Raw genomic sequence first — 17368 nt, forward strand, 5'->3', positions numbered from 1 at the left:
GGAAGCTGCAATACCCCTACAAATCATACGGCACTGTGCCTGATATACAGTGAGAAGGCGCCAGCTCTTGCACCACGGCTCTTCCAATCATCAGGGCTGACCCTCAGCGATCTGATGTGAATATCAACCTGTAAAGTGGTTTTGCAGGACTCTAACAAAATTTTCAAAACCTCTTGATTTATTCAGTTTCGTGCATGAGCGTCGCTCGCAAAAATCCTTGCACTTTGCAAATCGCTCCTGTGATTTCCATAATTACATGACTTTTCCCTTTTAATATCACAATTTTACTGTAGAGTACAAAAATAGCCAGATAAATATGATATTACTGTCAGTACCAAAATTTGGCATCTGTGATGATATCTACCAGGTATCTGCGACCAAACTTAAACCTTTCATGACTTTAATTAATTTTTCTTGTTTACTAAAGAAAAATAGAACAGCGGCGTCCCGAGATAAACCATGCCACGCTCTGCTTTATAAAGTTTGCTTTCCCCCTTGTTCTCTCCCCTTTATCCCTCTTTCATTTTGTCATTGTAGCCTTGGTGATTCGATTATTTACTGAAAGGTAAAATGAGGAAACTTGAGACATCCGGAGAATGTCAAACTTTATAGGATTAAATGTTAAAAAGCAGTCGTCCCTGCGTGTCCCCTAACATAACAAGGAGCTTTGATGGCAGATCCCCGCCCCTCGGCCATTCATCACCAGGAGTTATTTAGAGAACCTCAGACGACCCCGGGTTAAGTGCACTTGAATTAAAGACTTTCTAAGCTATGAAAAAAAACCCATTAAATTTAATTTTGCCCCCCCCCCTATTCATATGAAACCCTCATGTTAATCCAGAGCAATATCCTTCCTAAAACCTTCCCTTTAATTACGGTAGTTGGCGGCTATGTTAGACCAAAGCAATGATGGACAGGATCGCGGTTTCCAAGGGCCTCCAGGGGTAACCCTAAGCCATTAAAGGAACCACTCATCAGAATGACAGAGACATATCATTTAATACAAGTTACGGTATATCTGCGGTACTCTGTTCCACACCTCCCCCATGCATAACTTTGTTTTTGTTTTATATTTAATAACAGATCTGCCTTAATGGAAACTTCTGTATAAAAAAAAGGTATTTTTGGGACACAGGTCAGATGAAACCAATGTCATTTACGTGAAATAAGTAACTTGTACATTTCTTGATGGAGTTGTATGCAGTTGCCTTTCATATCTATGAGGTATTAAAAATGGCATTTTGTGTGTTATGTCGTTTTCTAGGAATGCTGGGTGACAACCATTACAACTGATATCAAAGTTATCAACTACCCAGAATTCCTAGGGCCCTGCAGAGAAAATCTGTCTCTGGTGTGGTCAAAAAGGATAGGACATAGCCCTGTATAATTGGACGGGTTTACCATTGAGACGTTTAGGAAAGCAGGATGGTGGGAGTTGTACTGGCCATCAGGCTGCTTTCTCAGAAAATTGTAACTTAGGCCGTGGCTACATTACTGCACGTGTTGTGTGGCCAAATGCATTTGTCCAACTTGTCTTGTTGTCTTTTTTGCATGCAAGTGAATATCCAACACATTCATAAACATAGGAGACTGTGTCACAGGTCGCAATGTGACGCCATAGGAAAATCATTAGATGCATTTTGACACTGCAATTTCAGCTGCACATGTCGCCGCGTATCCTTAGCTTAAAGGCCAATTTATATGGATAATCAACAGCATACTGTCCTTTAAACCACTAAAGGGATGAGCTCATGTTACTTCTTCAGGTGCGCACTGCTCCTCTGCCTCCTACCTTAGAGGTTGCCTGGTAGCGGTGCGCTCCTGAAGATTGACACCTCAGATCATATTGCTCCTTTTCCCTAAATCATCATTCCCTCATCTCTCAGGTTGAGCAGGGGTCCGACTCTTGGAGATATGCCAGCACTTTATGAAATAGGTAAGCGTTTTTAACAATTTTTTAAACATTACTTTACTCTTTAAGGCTAAGTGCACACATTCAGGATTTTCTGCAGAATTTTCCTGAACAAAACCGGACTTTTTCTGCAGAAAATCCGCATGTGTTTTTTGCACGTTTTTGACGCGTTTTTTGTGCGTTTTTTGCACGTTTTTTCCGGACTTCCCAATGCATTAAATAGCGGGAAAAACGCAAAAAATCTGCAAAATTAATGAACATGCTGCTTTTTTTACCGCGATGCGTTTTTTTCGCGGAAAAAAACGCATCACATGCACAAAAATCGCAGAATGCATTCTAAATGATGGGATGCATAATGTATGCGTTTTTTATGCGTTTTTATATCTAAAAATCCGCAACGTGTGCACACAGTCGAGCCATTAAAAGTGTCTGACTCAGATTCAGCTGCATTTGCATTTACGACATATTTACCAGCAGACCTGTTTTTCATAAGACTGACCTGCAATCAAAACAAAAAAATGGGTATTTATGAATTTTCGCATTGGAATGAAGACCTTTTTTTGCAGATTTGTGGGGGAAGGCATAGGTTATAAATGCTAAGTGTATTGTTATACATAGAGTTGTGCGGTAGTGTTCTCAGTGCTGCTCGCGGCTCAGGATGTCAAGCGCTCTGTATTTTTACAGTCTCTGTCAGCAGAGATATTTTTACTTGGAAATATTTAGAGAATCACATTTTATTTTGTGCTTTTCACATGAATTGATATTTTTGTCTGGTTTCTCTGTTACATTTCCGATTCCAAATAAAGCTCAACATCTTTCTCATGGAAGACTGCCCAGCAATTTAACCCTTTACTTGAAGTAATGCAGCATTTTTTATTTTTTTGTAAAGAAATGCTCCAATATTGTCTAAATTGCTTTTCTTTGGCGTTTATGGCAAAAATGAAATAACTACTGCTCTCATTGACAGCTCCAGGATTACGCGGGTTATTGGGTGAAAGTCCCAGTGGGCCCCTGGTTGCTTTCAAATTTTCCTCCTTGCCTTCCAAGAGCTTTTTTTATTGTTTATATAGATTAATCAGAACTTGTTTTTTTTCCTTGTAGTACAAGCTGTAGTTTTTATCATTACCATGCTGGGGTCATTTATTGAATTTTCTTGAGAGGTGAAGTATTGGCCTTTCATGTTTTGATTTTGTTTGACTGTTTTCCGTATGGGATAAATATTCTGATATTTTATTAGCTTGGACGGTTATGCACAGGTTAATACCAAATGTGTCTTTTTTTATTTACGGTACGTTTCGTGAAAGGGCATAATTTGAACTATTAATTATTTATTTGTTTAAATTTTTTTTTAATTGCATTAGGGGACGTGAACCTGCGATTGCATGTACAATATAGTACTGTAGTATTGCAGACTGTTGTATAATGGCTGATCTACAAGGACGCCCAGGCACATGACGAGGTTTATATGTGTACACACATATGATGCTTGATCATTACATACTATAAAGGTGACAAGAGCATTCACAGCAGAGGTGACCCGTACAACTTATGTTTTTTTTGCATTTAGGTGATGAGAATGTAATCCAGACATTCATTTTCCATGGGCAGTACAAAAGCTAGATAAAGGGTCATTTAAAAGGGGGCAAATAAGCATCTTACACTTTGCAGCCTAGGTGAAGGAGATGTATAGGTGCCATTAAAACCTTTCTGTTTCAGGTATACCTAACATTATTACAGGGGTCAGATGAAATGTTCAATGTCTACTGAGGTACCGGGGTTATCTACGGTCACTTTTGAACATACTCAGACGAGTTCTGTTCAGTGTTTCTTTAACAGGTCAGTAACTAAACACAACATAAAAGTATCAGACCTCTAAGCCCTTATAATAAATGATAACGTACAATCCTCTACTATTAGAAAAAATGGATTTAACAGATAGAGGGGGTATATAGTATCCATGCTGGTATGTATCTGTTTATACACTGACTTTCCAGATGGTAGAACATACTGGCTACTCCATTATTATATATCTACAGAAATCCTCTTTATTCACATTGATGATCTTTGCAAACATTTTTTTTCTCCAACACCCCCTCCAGGCTTTGTTTCACATTAGCAAAATGCTGGCACTGCACTAAATTTTGGAAACATTGTCATCGGTCGCTTCTTGTCCTCACATGGTCTTAGTCATACTATAGCGTGGCTTGTTGATCTTGTATTATATTTATTTATGAACAGGATTGGAGCGCTGCCAATATCTAATCCCTCTCTAGATGAATTATGAACTTGACCTGAGCTGTACATTTTAAATAGCTGCACATGCAAGGATTTGGGGTAATTTGGAGGAGTTAAATAGGGGAATCATCCCAGGATAAAATGTATATGACTTACACATAAAAGAAACCTGGTACATTTACCCTATGTAAAAGTTTGGGCACCCCTGGTCAAAATTACTGTTAGGCTATGTGCACACGTTGCGGTTTTTCCTTGTGGAATTGCACCAAATCTGCAAAGGGTAGCTCAAGCAATGTTAATCAATGGGAATCCAGAATTGGTGTGCACATGCTGCGGAAACTTTCGCACTGATTCACAGCGTTTTATTTTCTGCAGCATGTCAATTCTTTTTACATATCTGCAGCATTTTTGCACCAATTGACTTACATTGAGTCATTCAAATTTGCAGCTGAACCGCAGGTGTAAAAAGGTTTGCGGATTTGCTTGCCAGAAATGCTGCTGAAAGGAAGGAGGAAGAGGGTGTGGGCGGAGACTGTGTATGAGCGGAGACTATGTGCGGGTGTCTGTCTGCGGTTGTTTGTGTGTGTGTAGCCAGACATCATCTGATGGGACAACTACTCCCATCCGGCTATGTCTGCTGTCATATATAACAGTGACAGTATAAGCCGATGATGGGACAGTAGTCTGTGTGATTATTTTAATTAAAGTACTTTATTCTGACTGTCTTTATTTACCATATAACTATAGTGTTAGTAATCGATAGATGTCTTCTTGACACTTCTCCATTAAGCCAGGTTCACAATGCGTTAACAGCAGCCCGTTCAACACATGCGTTAACGGGCTGCTGTTAACGCAAGTACCGATATGTCGTCGCGCTAGCGCAGATAGAGCTAACAGATGCCCTATCTGCGCTAGCGGTGACGGACCCGGGAACGCTGCAGCCCGCGTCCCAGGGTCCATCACTCGGACGGACGCCAAAAACGTAATGTGAACCTGGCCTTACTAATCCGTGGGCTTGATGTCACCGGACGATACAAAGGTGACATCAACCCCACAAATATTACCCCACTTGCCACCGCTACATGGCAAGTTTGAAGAGCAAGGCTAAGTGCCAGAATTGGTGTATCTATAAGATGCGCCATTTCTGGAGTGGTGGAGAGCTGATGTTTTTAGCTTAGGGGGGTGCCAATATACATGCCCCCTTCCCAGGCTATTAATATAAGCTCGCAGCTGTCTGCCTAGCCTTTGCTGGTTCAATTTTATAGGGGGATCCCATGTCAATTTTTTTCTGGGGTTCCCCTGTAAACTAGCCAATAAAGGCTAAGCAAACATCTGTGAGCTAATAATAGCCTGTAAACATTTATGGCTATTGGCTCCTTCCCAGAATATTAATATCAGCCCTCAGCCATCGGCTTTCCCTCTGCTTGTTATTAAAATTATGTGGGAGCCCACACAATTTTTTTTAAAATAAACAGATATTGCGTTTCACACAGATTTCTTAGGGTATGTTTCCATAGTCAGTAAACGTTGCGGGTTGGACGCTGCGTACATCCGTAGCGTCCAACCCGCAGCTGCCAGATGTTATAGCATAGTGGATGGGATTTCAAGAAATCCCACATCCACTATGCGTGCACCGTCACCCGCGGCTTCCCTGCGGAGGCGGTCATGAGGCGCGTCTTTCCAGACCGCTGCATGTCTATTTATCTTGTGGAGATGCTCAGTCTCCGCAAGATAAATATCACCCATCTGATGTATAGGGCGCGGTGATTCAGCACGGTTCAATGAACACATGCGTTCAAAAGCCAGCAGCGCTTTGGACACAGCGGACATGTGCTGCGTCCAAAGCGCTGCCGATTACTGACCGTGGGGACGTAGCCTAATAACAACTGCTGTTTTGCTACAGCATATGTAAGTTAATTACATAATGTTAATGCTCCTACATAGGCTGGTGGCTTATTTAGCTTACAAATCCGCATGAAAATCCACGTAAAAAAACGCGAGGAATTTCAACTGCATTTTCTGCCAAGAGAGGCAGAATCCGTGTAGAATTTTACAAAAGCAAATCCGCAATGTGCGTAATACCCTTATTGTGAACAGTTAATCAAGTTGAAAATGCTGCTGTGGGGCAGAACGGTGGCTCAGTGGTTAGCACTGCAGCCTTGCAGCGCTGGGTTCAAATACCACCAAGGACAACGTCTGCAAGGAGTTTGTATGTTCTCCCGATGTTTGCGTGGGTTTCCTCTGGATACTCCGGTTTCCTCCCACACTCCAAAGACATACTGATAGGTAATTTAGATACAAAAATGTGGACACCCTGCATGGTTAATACCTAGTAGCACCACCTTTTGAAAGTATCATATCCTGTAAACTCTTTTTGTAGTCAGACAAGAGTCTTTCAATTCTTGTTTGAGGGATTTTCATCTATTCTTCCTTGTAAAATTCTTCCAGTTCTGTGAGATTCCTTGGTTATCTTATATCCTCTGCTATTTTGAGGTCTAGCCACAGATTTTCAATGATGTTCAGATCAGGGGATTGTGAGGTCTATTGTAAACCTTTTAGCTTGCTGCTTTTGAGGTAGTCTTCTGAGGATTTTTTTTTTTTTTCTGTAAATATATTTATTGAAATTTTAAACAGGAAAAACAGTAAAAAGAATCATTACAATGTCCAGAGCTATAAATTACGTCTCTGAGAACACATCACAAGTGTAGTTGAACAAGGACTCTGGCACATAAAGGGTACATGGTTCTCATCTTGAGAATCACCTCGGGACATAGACCTTATATACAAAATACAGAACCTGTAAGAAAAGCAATTGTAGAAATAGGAGAAAGGAAAGAAAGAGAAAAAGAGAGAAAAAAAAAAGGGGGGGGGGAATGGGGGAAAAGGGGAGTAAGGAGGGAGGGGGGGTTAAGGGAGACCCAGCAATGTACACGCCCATGTATTGAGAATTATGAGTATGTACGCAGCCAATTCAGGAACCCTGTGCTCTCCTTGAAGGATTGCCAGAGGAACCAGGTGCGCCCCTGGACATATGCGGCATCACCATCACCCGCCAGTCTTCTGAGGATTTTGACGTGTATTCAGGGACATTATCCACTTGCAAAAGCCATCATCTTTTCAACTTCAGTGTTTTTACAGATGGTGTTATATTTGCATCAAGCACCATGAATTAATGGTGCTATATAAATAAATAATAATAATCAAGAATTTGTTGAAAATTCATTGAATCCATTCGTCTCTCTACCTGTGAAATGTTCCCCATGCCATTGGCTGCAGCACAACCCCAAAGCATGATTGTTCCACCCCCATGCTTAATGGTTGGATAGATGTTCTTTTCCTGAAATTCTGTAACTTTTTTTCTCCCTTCATAACTTTGATCACTGTGGCCATTAGAGTTCTATTTTAACCTCATTGGTCCACAGGACTTGTTTCCAAAATGTATCTGGCGTGTTTAGATGTTCTTTTACATACTTCTCACGCTGAATTTTATAGTAGGCGCTGGAGAGATTTTCTTCTGATGACTCTTTAAAAAAAAAAAAAAAAAGCCATATTTGTGCAGTTGTCTCTGAAAAAAAGAACAATGTACCTGAACTCCAGAGTCTGCTAAATCTTTCTGAATGTCTTTTGCAGTCAAGCCGGGGTTCTGATTTGCCTCTCTAGCAATCCTACAAGCAGCTCTCACTGACATTTTGCTTGGTCTTCCAAACCTTATCTTGCCATCCACTGTTAACCCCTTCCCGACCTGTGACACAGCGTATGCATCATGAAAGTCGGTGCCAATCCGACCTGTGACGCATATGCTGTGTCACAGAATGATCGCGTCCCTGCAGATCGTGTGAAAGGGTTAACTCCAATTTCACCCGACCTGCAGGGACAGGGGGAGTGGTACTTCAGCCCAGGGGGGTGGCTTCACCCCCCCGTGGCTACGATCGCTCTGATTGGCTGTTGAAAGTGCAACAGCCAATCAGAGCAATTTGTAATATTTCACCTAAAAAACTGGTGAAATATTGCAATCCAGCCATGGCCGATGCTGCAATATCATCGGCCATGGCTGGAAATACTGATGTGGCCCCCCCCCACCACCCCCGATCTACTCCCCAGTCCTCCATTCGGTGGTCCGGTCCCCTCCGTCCTCCTGTCCGCTCCCCCGTCCTCCTGTCTGCTCCCCCCGTTCTGCGATCCACCCCCCCCCCCCGTCCTCCGATCCACCCCCCGTGCCCCGATCTCCCCCCCTTCATACTTACCGAGCTTCCCGGTGTCCATCTGTCTTCTCCCTGGGCGCCGCCATCTTCCAAAATGGCGGGCGCATGCGCAGTGCGCCCGCTGAATCTGCCGGCCGGCAGATTCGTTCGATGTACATTTTGAGCACTGTGATAAAACCTATCACAGTGATCAAAATAAAAAAATAGTAAATGAACCCCCCCCCTTTATCACCCCCATAGGTAGGGACAACAATAAAATAAAGAAAATATTTTTTTATTATTTTTTCCCCCACTAAAGTTAGAACTAGGGTTAGGGTTAGAACTAGGGTTAGGGTTAGGGTTAGAACTAGGGTTAGGGTTAGAACTAGGGTTAGGGTTAGAACTAGGGTTAGGGTTAGGGTTAGAACTAGAGTTAGGGTATGTGCACACGTATTCTGGTCCTCTGCGGATTTTTCCACAGCAGATTTGTTAAATCCGCAGTGCAAAACCGCTGCGGATTTATCGCGGATTCACCGTGGTTTTTCTGCGGATTTCACTGCGGTTTTACAACTGCGGTTTTCTATTGGAGCAGGTGTAAAACCGCTGCGGAATCCGCAGAAAGAAGTGACATGCTCCAGAATGTAAACCGCTGCGTTTCCGCGCATTTTTTCCCGCAGCATGGGCACAGCGATTTTTGTTTCCCATAGGTTTACATTGAACTATAAACTCACGGGAAACTGCTGCGCACCCGCAGCTGCGGAAACACTGCAGATCCGCAGCGTTTTCCGCAGCGTGTGCACATAGCCTTAGAATTAGGCTATGTGCACACGGTGCAGATTTGGCTGCGTATCCGCAGTGGATTGGCCGCTGTGGATTCGTAGCAGTGTTCCATCAGGTTTACAGTTCCATGTAAACCTATGGAAAACCAAGTCCGCTGTGCCCATGGTGCGGAAAATACAGCGCGGGAACGCTGCGTTGTATTTTCCGCAGCATGTCAATTCTTTGTGCGGATTACGCAGCGTTTTACACCTGTTCCTCAATAGGAATCCGCAGGTGAAATCCGCACAAAAAACACTGGAAATCCGCAGTAAATCCGCAGGTAAAACGCATTGCCTTTTACCTGCGGATTTTTCAAAAATGGAGCGGAAAAATCTCACACGAATCCGCAACGTGGGCACATTGCCTTAGGGTTAGGGTTGGAATTAGAGTTAGGGTTGGAATTAGGGCTAGGGTTGGAAATAGGGTTAAGATTAGGCTTGTGGTTAGGGTTATGGTTATGGGTGTGTTGGGGTTAGGGTTGTGGTTAGGGCTAGAGTTGGGATTAGGGTTAGGGGTGTGTTGGGGTTAGTGTTGGAGTTAGAATTGAGGGGTTTCCACTGTTTAGGCACATCAGGGGTCTCCAAACGCAACATGGCGCCACCATTGATTCCAGCCGATCTTGCGCTCAAAAAGTCAAATGGTGCTCCCTCCTTTCCGAGCCCCGACGTGCGCCCAAACAGTGGTTTACCCCCACATATGGGGTACCAGCATACTCGGGACAAACTGGGCAACAATTATTGGGGTCCAATTTCTCCTGTTACCCTTGTGAAAATAAAAAATTGCTTGCTAAAACATCATATTTGAGGAAAGAAAAATTATTTTATATTTTCACGGCTCTGCGTTGTAAACTTCTGTGAAGCACTTGGGGGTTCAAAGTGCTCACCACATATCCAGATAAGTTCCTTTGGGGGTCTAGTTTCCAAAATAGGGTCACTTGTGGGGGGTTTCTACTGTTTAGGTACATCAGGGGCTCTGCAAACATAACATGATGCCCACAGACCATTCCATCAAAGTCTGCATTCCAAAACATCACTACTTCCCTTCCGAGCCCCGACGTGTGCCAAAACGGTGGTTTCCCTCCACATATGGGGTATCAGCGTACTCAGGACAAACTGGACAACAACTTATGGGGTCCAATTTCTCCTTTTAACCTTGTGAAAATGAAAAATTGCTTGCTAAAACATCATTTTTGAGGAAAGAAAAATGATTTTTTATTTTCACAGCTCTGCGTTGTAAACTTCTGTGAAGCACTTGGGGGTTCAAAGTGCTCACCACATATCTAGATAAGTTCCTTTGGGGGTCTAGTTTCCAAAATAGGGTCACTTGTGGGGTGTTTCTACTGTTTAGGCACCTCAGGGGCTCTGAAAATGCAACGTGACGCCTGCAGACCATTCCATCAAAGTCTGCATTTCAAAATGTCACTACTTCCCTTCCGAGCCCCGATGTGTGCCAAAACAGTGGTTTACCCCCACATTTGGGGTACCAGCATACCCGGGACAAACTGGGCAACAACCATTGGGGTCTAATTTCTTCTTTTACCCTTGTGAAAATAAAAAGTTGCTTGCTAAAACATCATTTTTGAAGAAAGAAAAATGATTTTTTATTTTCACGGCTCTGCGTTGTAAACTTCTGTGAAGCACTTGGGGGTTCAAAGTGCTCACCACATATCTAGATAAGTTCTTGGGGGGTCTAGTTTCCAAAATGGGGTCACTTGTGGGGTGGTTTCTACTGTTTAGGCACATCAGGGGCTCTGCAAACGTAACATGATGCCCGCAGACCATTCCATCAAAGTCTGCATTGCAAAACGTCACTACTTCCCTTCCGAGCCCCGACGTGTGCCAAAACAGTGGTTCCCCCCCACATATGGGGTATCAGCGTACTCAGGACTAACTGGACAACAACTTTTGGGGTCCAATTTCTCCTGTTACTCTTGTGAAAATAAAAAATTGCGGGCTAAAAAACAATTTTTGAGGAAAGAAAAAAGATTTTTTATTTTCACGGCTCTGCGTTATAAACTTATGTGAAGCACTTGGGGGTTTAAAGTGGTCACCGCACATCAAGATTAGTTCCATGGGAGATCTAGTTTCCAAAATGGGGTCACATGTGGGGGAGCTCCAATGTTTAGGCACACAGGGGCTCTCCAAACGCGACATGGTGTCCGCTAAAGATTGGAGCTAATTTTTCATTCAAAAAGTCAAATGGCGCTCCTTCCCTTCCGAGCCCTGCCGTGTGCCCAAACAGTGGTTTACCCCCACATGTAAGGTATCAGTGTACTCAGGAGAAATTGCCCAATAAATTTTAGGATCCATTTTATCCTGTTGCCCATGTGGAAATGAACAAATTGAGGTTAAAAGAAATTTTTTTGTGAAAAAAAAGTACTTTTTGATTTTTTATGGATCAATTTGTGAAGCACCTGGGGGTTCAACGTGCTCACTATGCTTCTAGATAAGTTCCTTGGGGGGTCTAGTTTCCAAAATGGGGTCACTTGTGGGGGAGCTCCAATGTTTAGGCACACAGGGGCTCTCCAAACGTGACATGGTGTCCGCTAACGATTGGAGCTAATTTTTCATTCAAAAGTCAAATGGAGCTCCTTCCCTTCCGAGCCCTGCCGTGTGCCCAAACAGTGGTTTGTAACCACATATGAGGTATCGGTGTACTCAGGAGAAATTGCCCAACACATTTTAGTATCCATTTCATCCTGTTGCCCATGTGGAAATGAACAAATTGAGGCTAAAAGAAATTTTTTGTGAAAAAAAAGTACTTTTTCATTTTTACGGATCAATTTGTGAAGCACTTGGGGGTTCAAAGTGCTCACTATGCATCTAGATAAGTTCCTTGGGGGGTCTAGTTTTCAAAATGGGGTCACTTGTGGGGGAGCTCAAATATTTAGGCACACAGGAGCTTTCCAAACGCGACATGGTGTCCGCTAAAGATTGGAGCCAATTTTTCATTGAAAAAGTCAAATGGCGCTCTTTCCCTTCCGAGCCCTGTCGTGTGCCCAAACAGTGATTCCCCCCACATATGGGGTATCGGCGTACTCAAGACAAATTGTACAATAACTTTTGGGGTCCAGTTTCTCTTTTTACCCTTGGGAAAATAAAAAAATTGTTGCTAAAAGATCATTTTTGTAACTAAAAAGTTAAATGTTCATTTTTTCCTTCCATGTTGCTTCTGCTGCTGTGAAGCACCTGAAGGGTTAATAAACTTCTTGAATGTGGTTTTGAGTACCTTGAGGGGTGCAGTTTTTAGAATGGTGTCACGTTTGGGTATTTTCAGCCATATAGACCCCTCAAACTGACTTCAAATGTGATGTGGTCCCTAAAAAAAATGGTTTTGTAAATTTTGTTGTAAAAATGAGAAATCGCTGGTCAAATTTTAACCCTTATAACTTCCTAGCAAAAAAAAAAAATTGTTTCCAAAATTGTGCTGATGTAAAGTAGACATGTGGGTAATGTTATTTATTAACTGTTTTGTGTCACATAACTCTCTCGTTTAACAGAATAAAAATTCAAAATTTGAAAATTGCGAAATTTTCTAAATTTTCACCAAATTTCCATTTTTTTCACAAATAAACTCAAAAATTATCGACCTAAATTTACCACTTAACATGAAGCCAAATATGTCACGAAAAAACAATCTCAAAACCGCTAGGATCCGTTGAAGCGTTCCTGAGTTATTACCTCATAAAGGGACACTGGTCAGAATTGCAAAAAACGGCCAGGTCATTAAGGTCAAAATAGGCTGGGTCATGAAGGGGTTAATTGCCATTTCTTGATTACATTTCAAACTGGGGAAAGGGCAACTTGAAAACGCTTTGCTATGTTGTTATAGCTTTCTCCTGCTTTGTGGGCCTACACCATTTTAATTTTCAGAGTGCTAAGCAGCTGATTAGAACAACCCATGGCTGTTTTTTGTCAGAAGATAAGAGGAGGCTGCGTTTTCATAAAGCTGGGAAGTCTGCATCACCTGGCCTTTCCTAATGATGATAGTGAACAAACCATTACCCTAACAGGCTAATTAAGGTCTGTAACCTTGGTGAAAGTTATCTGAGCACACAAATCTTCAAGGGTGCCCAAACTTTTGCATCGGCCTACTTTCCTTCTAGTTATTTAATTAGAATGTAAAAAATAACAATATATATTTTTTGCCTAAAATGCAAAGGAAATGTGCCATCTTTATCTTTAGGCTGTTTAGAGATTATTTAATCTTTAACCCCTTTCCGACATCAGGCGTAATAGTATGCCGATGTCGGATTCTCTCCCTTTGATGTGGGCTTCGGTGCTGAGCCCACATCTTTTCCGGCACATGTCAGCTGTTTTAAACAGCTGACATGTGCCTCTAACAGCCGCAGGTGTAATCGCGATCCACCCGCGGCTGTTAACTAGTTAAATTCCGCTGTCAATTTCAAACAGCGACATTTAACATGTGCTTCCGGCAAGCACACCAGAAATCCCGCCCATCGGCGTCCGTGTCACATGACCGCGGGTCGCCGATGGGTTGACACGGCAACCAGAGGTCTCCATCAGACCTCTATGGTTGTCACTGCAGGATTGCTCTGAGTGCCGTCCGGTGGTCGGCACTCATAGCAAGTGAGCAATTCTGCTACATACAGGCGATCTGATCATAGTCTGTATGTAGCAGAGCCGATCGGGTTATGGCACCTTCTAGTCTCCCATGGAGAGTATTGAAGAGTGCTAAAAGTTAAAAAAAAAAAAAAATGTTTTTTAAAATATAAAAAAAATTAGCAAATATATTAAAGTTCAAATCATCCCCCTTTTGCATTATTCAATATAAAAAAATTCAAACATACATATATTTAGTATCGCCGTCTTAAGAATCACCCAATCTATCAATATAAGAAAACAATTAACCCGATTGCTAAACGGCTTAACGAGAAAAAAGTCAAAATTACATTTTTTTTGGTCACCGCAACATTGCATTAAAATGCAATAACGGGCGATCAAAAGATCAAATCTGCACCAAAATGGCATCATTAAAAATGTCAACTCGGCTCTCGAAAAATAAGCCCTCACCTAACCCGAGATCACAAAAAAGTTTTATTTTTTTTTACAATCTTTGGAATTTTTTTTCACCACTTAGATAAAAAAGAACCTTGACATATTTGGTGTCTATGAACTCGTAATGACCTGGAGAATCATAATGGCAGGTCAGTTGTAGCATTTAGAGAACAAGGTAAAAAAAAAAAAAACTGTGGGATTGCAGTTTTTTTGTAGTTTCGCCACACTTTTATTTATTTTTTTCACATTTTCCAGTACACAATATGTTAAAACCAATGGTGGTGTTCAAAAGTACAACTCGTTCTGCAAAAAATAAGCCCTCACATGGCCATATTGACTGAAAAATAAAAAGTTATTGCCCTGGGAAGAAGGGGAGCAGAAAACGAAAACACCGCCAGGGGTTAAGGGGTTAACTTAACAATAACAGTAATTTTGAGCAGAGGTGCCCAAACTTTTATATGCCACTGTATTTACCTTCAGTCATTGCCGAAAGTTTTGGCACCCTTGAAATTATTCCAGAAAATAAAGTATTTCTTTCAGAAAATGATTGCAGTTACACATGTTTAGTTATACACATTTCCTTTTGTGTGTATTGGAACAACACAAAATAACAGAGACAAAAGATAGATATTTGGCACACTAAGCTCCCCAATATCAAACAATACTCTTGTTATTCAACGTCTTACTATTCCTTTCCAGAATTGACTTGGCGATTGGAAATGTGAATATGATGTCTCTGGTAAAGGAGGTTGAATATTTACCCTGAACCGTGTTGGATCATTCCCCCCGTAAGGGCACAACTGAGGTTGGGCACGGAAGGCTTGTGATCACCAAGAACATATGGCGGTTAAACCCATTTTGGATTCAGACTATTGGTGGTTCTCTACACAACAGATTGCGGGAATAATTTAACATTAATATGGACTCCACTTCGAGGTTAATAGTATGGGATGCTATGAAATCATTTGTTAGAGGGCTCTATTTTGGTGAAATTAGTAGACAGAAAACTAAAACAAGAGAATACACCCAAAAGTTACATAAGCAGGTCGGTCTAGCAGAATCAGAATTTATATCAAATCCCTCAGCTAGCACTGCGGAAAATATGAAAGAATCTTAAAAACTAATGAAAAATTACCTTTTGGGACTAGTTTCACAAAAACTTTTTTTGCAAAACAAATATATTTTATGGCGGGTGAAAGTGTGGGCCACTTGCTCGCAACTATTGTTAAAGCTCAAAATGGGTTATCGTACATTTCTAGACTAGTCTCTGACACTGAGGTCGTGGTTACTTAGGATGGAGATATTCTCCCCACTCTGCATAATTACTATTCTTTCTAGAATTTATTCTTGTAGAAGCGTCACCAGTTCAGAAGAAATAGAGAACTTTTTAGCAACCATTTCATTTCCACAATTATCACGTATAAAGAGGGATGTACTAGATGAATCAATTGAACCTGAGGAATTGGAGGAGGCCATTCAAGGGTCCCAAAATGAGAAGGCCCCAGGCTCAGATGGGTTACTAGGGGAATTCTTCAAAACATATCAAGAAATATTGCTTCCAAATTTACTGGCAGTTTTTCAAGAAAGTGTTAGAATTGGTAACCTCCCAGAATTTATGAAAGAAGCGGTGGTGGTTTTGATATTGAAACCTGGAAATGAACCATCCCTGCCTGATTCTTATAGACACATCTCCCTCCTACAAACCAACGTCAGCCTACTGGCTAAGATTCTTGCAAATAGATTATCCAAGGTGATTACAAGGGTAATACACTATGATCAAAATGGATTTATGCCAAACAAGTCCTTTTGAAATAATATAAGTCGGTTATACATGGGGATGCAGCTTAGTTCAAAATCCACGGGAACAAGGGCGATCCTTTCCTTAGACGCTGCCAAGGCATTTGACCTTGTGGAATGGAACTTTTTGTGGGCTGTGTTAAAGGGCATGAAATTCGGGGATACATTTATTTCAATGATCTACTTATTATATAGTTCTCCTAGGGCAAAACTCTGGGTTAACGGTCATATATCGGGATTGTTTGATCTGTGAAGGAGAACACGGCAGTGTTGTTAGCTGTCACTCCTTCTTTTTGCAATAGCTATAGGGCCCCTTGCCTGTTTGATGCAAAATAATCCTGCAGTCTCTGGCTTTGGGTGTGGATCAATAGAGATGAAAATCTCTCTATACGCGGATGATATGCTTCTTTTTTTTGGGTGGGGGGACTTAGGCACTTCTATAGGACCAGTAATGGACATAATTAAAACTTACGGAAAATGGTCGGGCCTTCTAATTAACTGGAGCAAATCAGTACTTAAGCCTGTTGATCCTCTTCCAGAGGAATACTCATTGGAGCATACACAAATTCAAATAATAAACTCTTTTAAATATTTGGGGGTAATAGGCTCCTAACCCTCGGGACTTTCATTCACATAATTTAGCCCCCCCCTCTGTTAAAACTTAGGTTTAAGGTGGATACATGGTGTCACCTCTCGATGTCTCCAGTGGGAAGAAGTAATCTTTTGAAAATTATTCTAATACCACAACTCCTTTATTTTTTTCATACTGCTCTGATTTGGATTTATATGTCTTTCTTTCATAAAATACATGGGCTATTTCGGAAACTCATCTGGAAAAAAAACTGCAATCCAGAATTAAACTTGAAACCCTGCAAAGGGGAAAGGATAATGGGTCCTAGCAGTTCCAAACGCTTGGTTATATTTCATAGCCTCGCAGCTACAGCAGTTTCCGGGCTGGTGTACAACTTGGAGCTTCGGGTCAGCTAATAAAGAAGGGCACTAAATGGGAGACACCACTATTAGCTATTGAGGCTGGTTTTCTCAGGGAAAATGAGTCAATGGTTCACGCTCTAAATTTGATCTGTAAAATCTGGGATAGGGGCAAGGACATTCTTTGTATCAAGGGATTCATAAACTATTCCCCTCTGTAGCACAATTCTAAACTAAGTGAAATGGCTAAACTAGAGGGCTTTGGTGAATGGGAACGCAGAGGGATTTTGCTATTGACTCAAGTAATAAGTAATGGATTAAACCAAAGTTTTGATCAGATTCGATCTGGGTTTGGTATTGCACATAGAGCCTTCTATCAGTATTTGCAGCTTCGTCATGCTTTCCAGACACAAATTAAGACTACTAAGGTAGGTATCACTATATCTTAGATTTAATCGCTACAGTATCTTAATACG

At 41.5% G+C, this 17368-nt stretch overlaps 1 protein-coding gene and 1 long non-coding RNA gene across 34 annotated transcripts in view; one reads left to right on the plus strand and one right to left on the minus strand.

Moving 5' to 3' along the window:
• Positions 1-17368, plus strand: part of RALGPS1 (Ral GEF with PH domain and SH3 binding motif 1) — a 1054187-nt gene that overhangs the window by 734669 nt on the left and 302150 nt on the right. The window lies entirely within an intron of this gene.
• The window catches only part of LOC143805241 (uncharacterized), a 91190-nt gene continuing 80500 nt past the window's right edge, over positions 6679-17368 (minus strand). The window contains exon 4 of the long non-coding RNA XR_013221206.1: positions 6679-7670. This is a non-coding gene — a long non-coding RNA (uncharacterized LOC143805241). The remainder of the gene's footprint in view (positions 7671-17368) is intronic.

The sequence above is a fragment of the Ranitomeya variabilis genome, chromosome 2 (assembly GCF_051348905.1).
Source record: "Ranitomeya variabilis isolate aRanVar5 chromosome 2, aRanVar5.hap1, whole genome shotgun sequence".
Classification (NCBI taxonomy): domain Eukaryota; kingdom Metazoa; phylum Chordata; class Amphibia; order Anura; family Dendrobatidae; genus Ranitomeya; species Ranitomeya variabilis.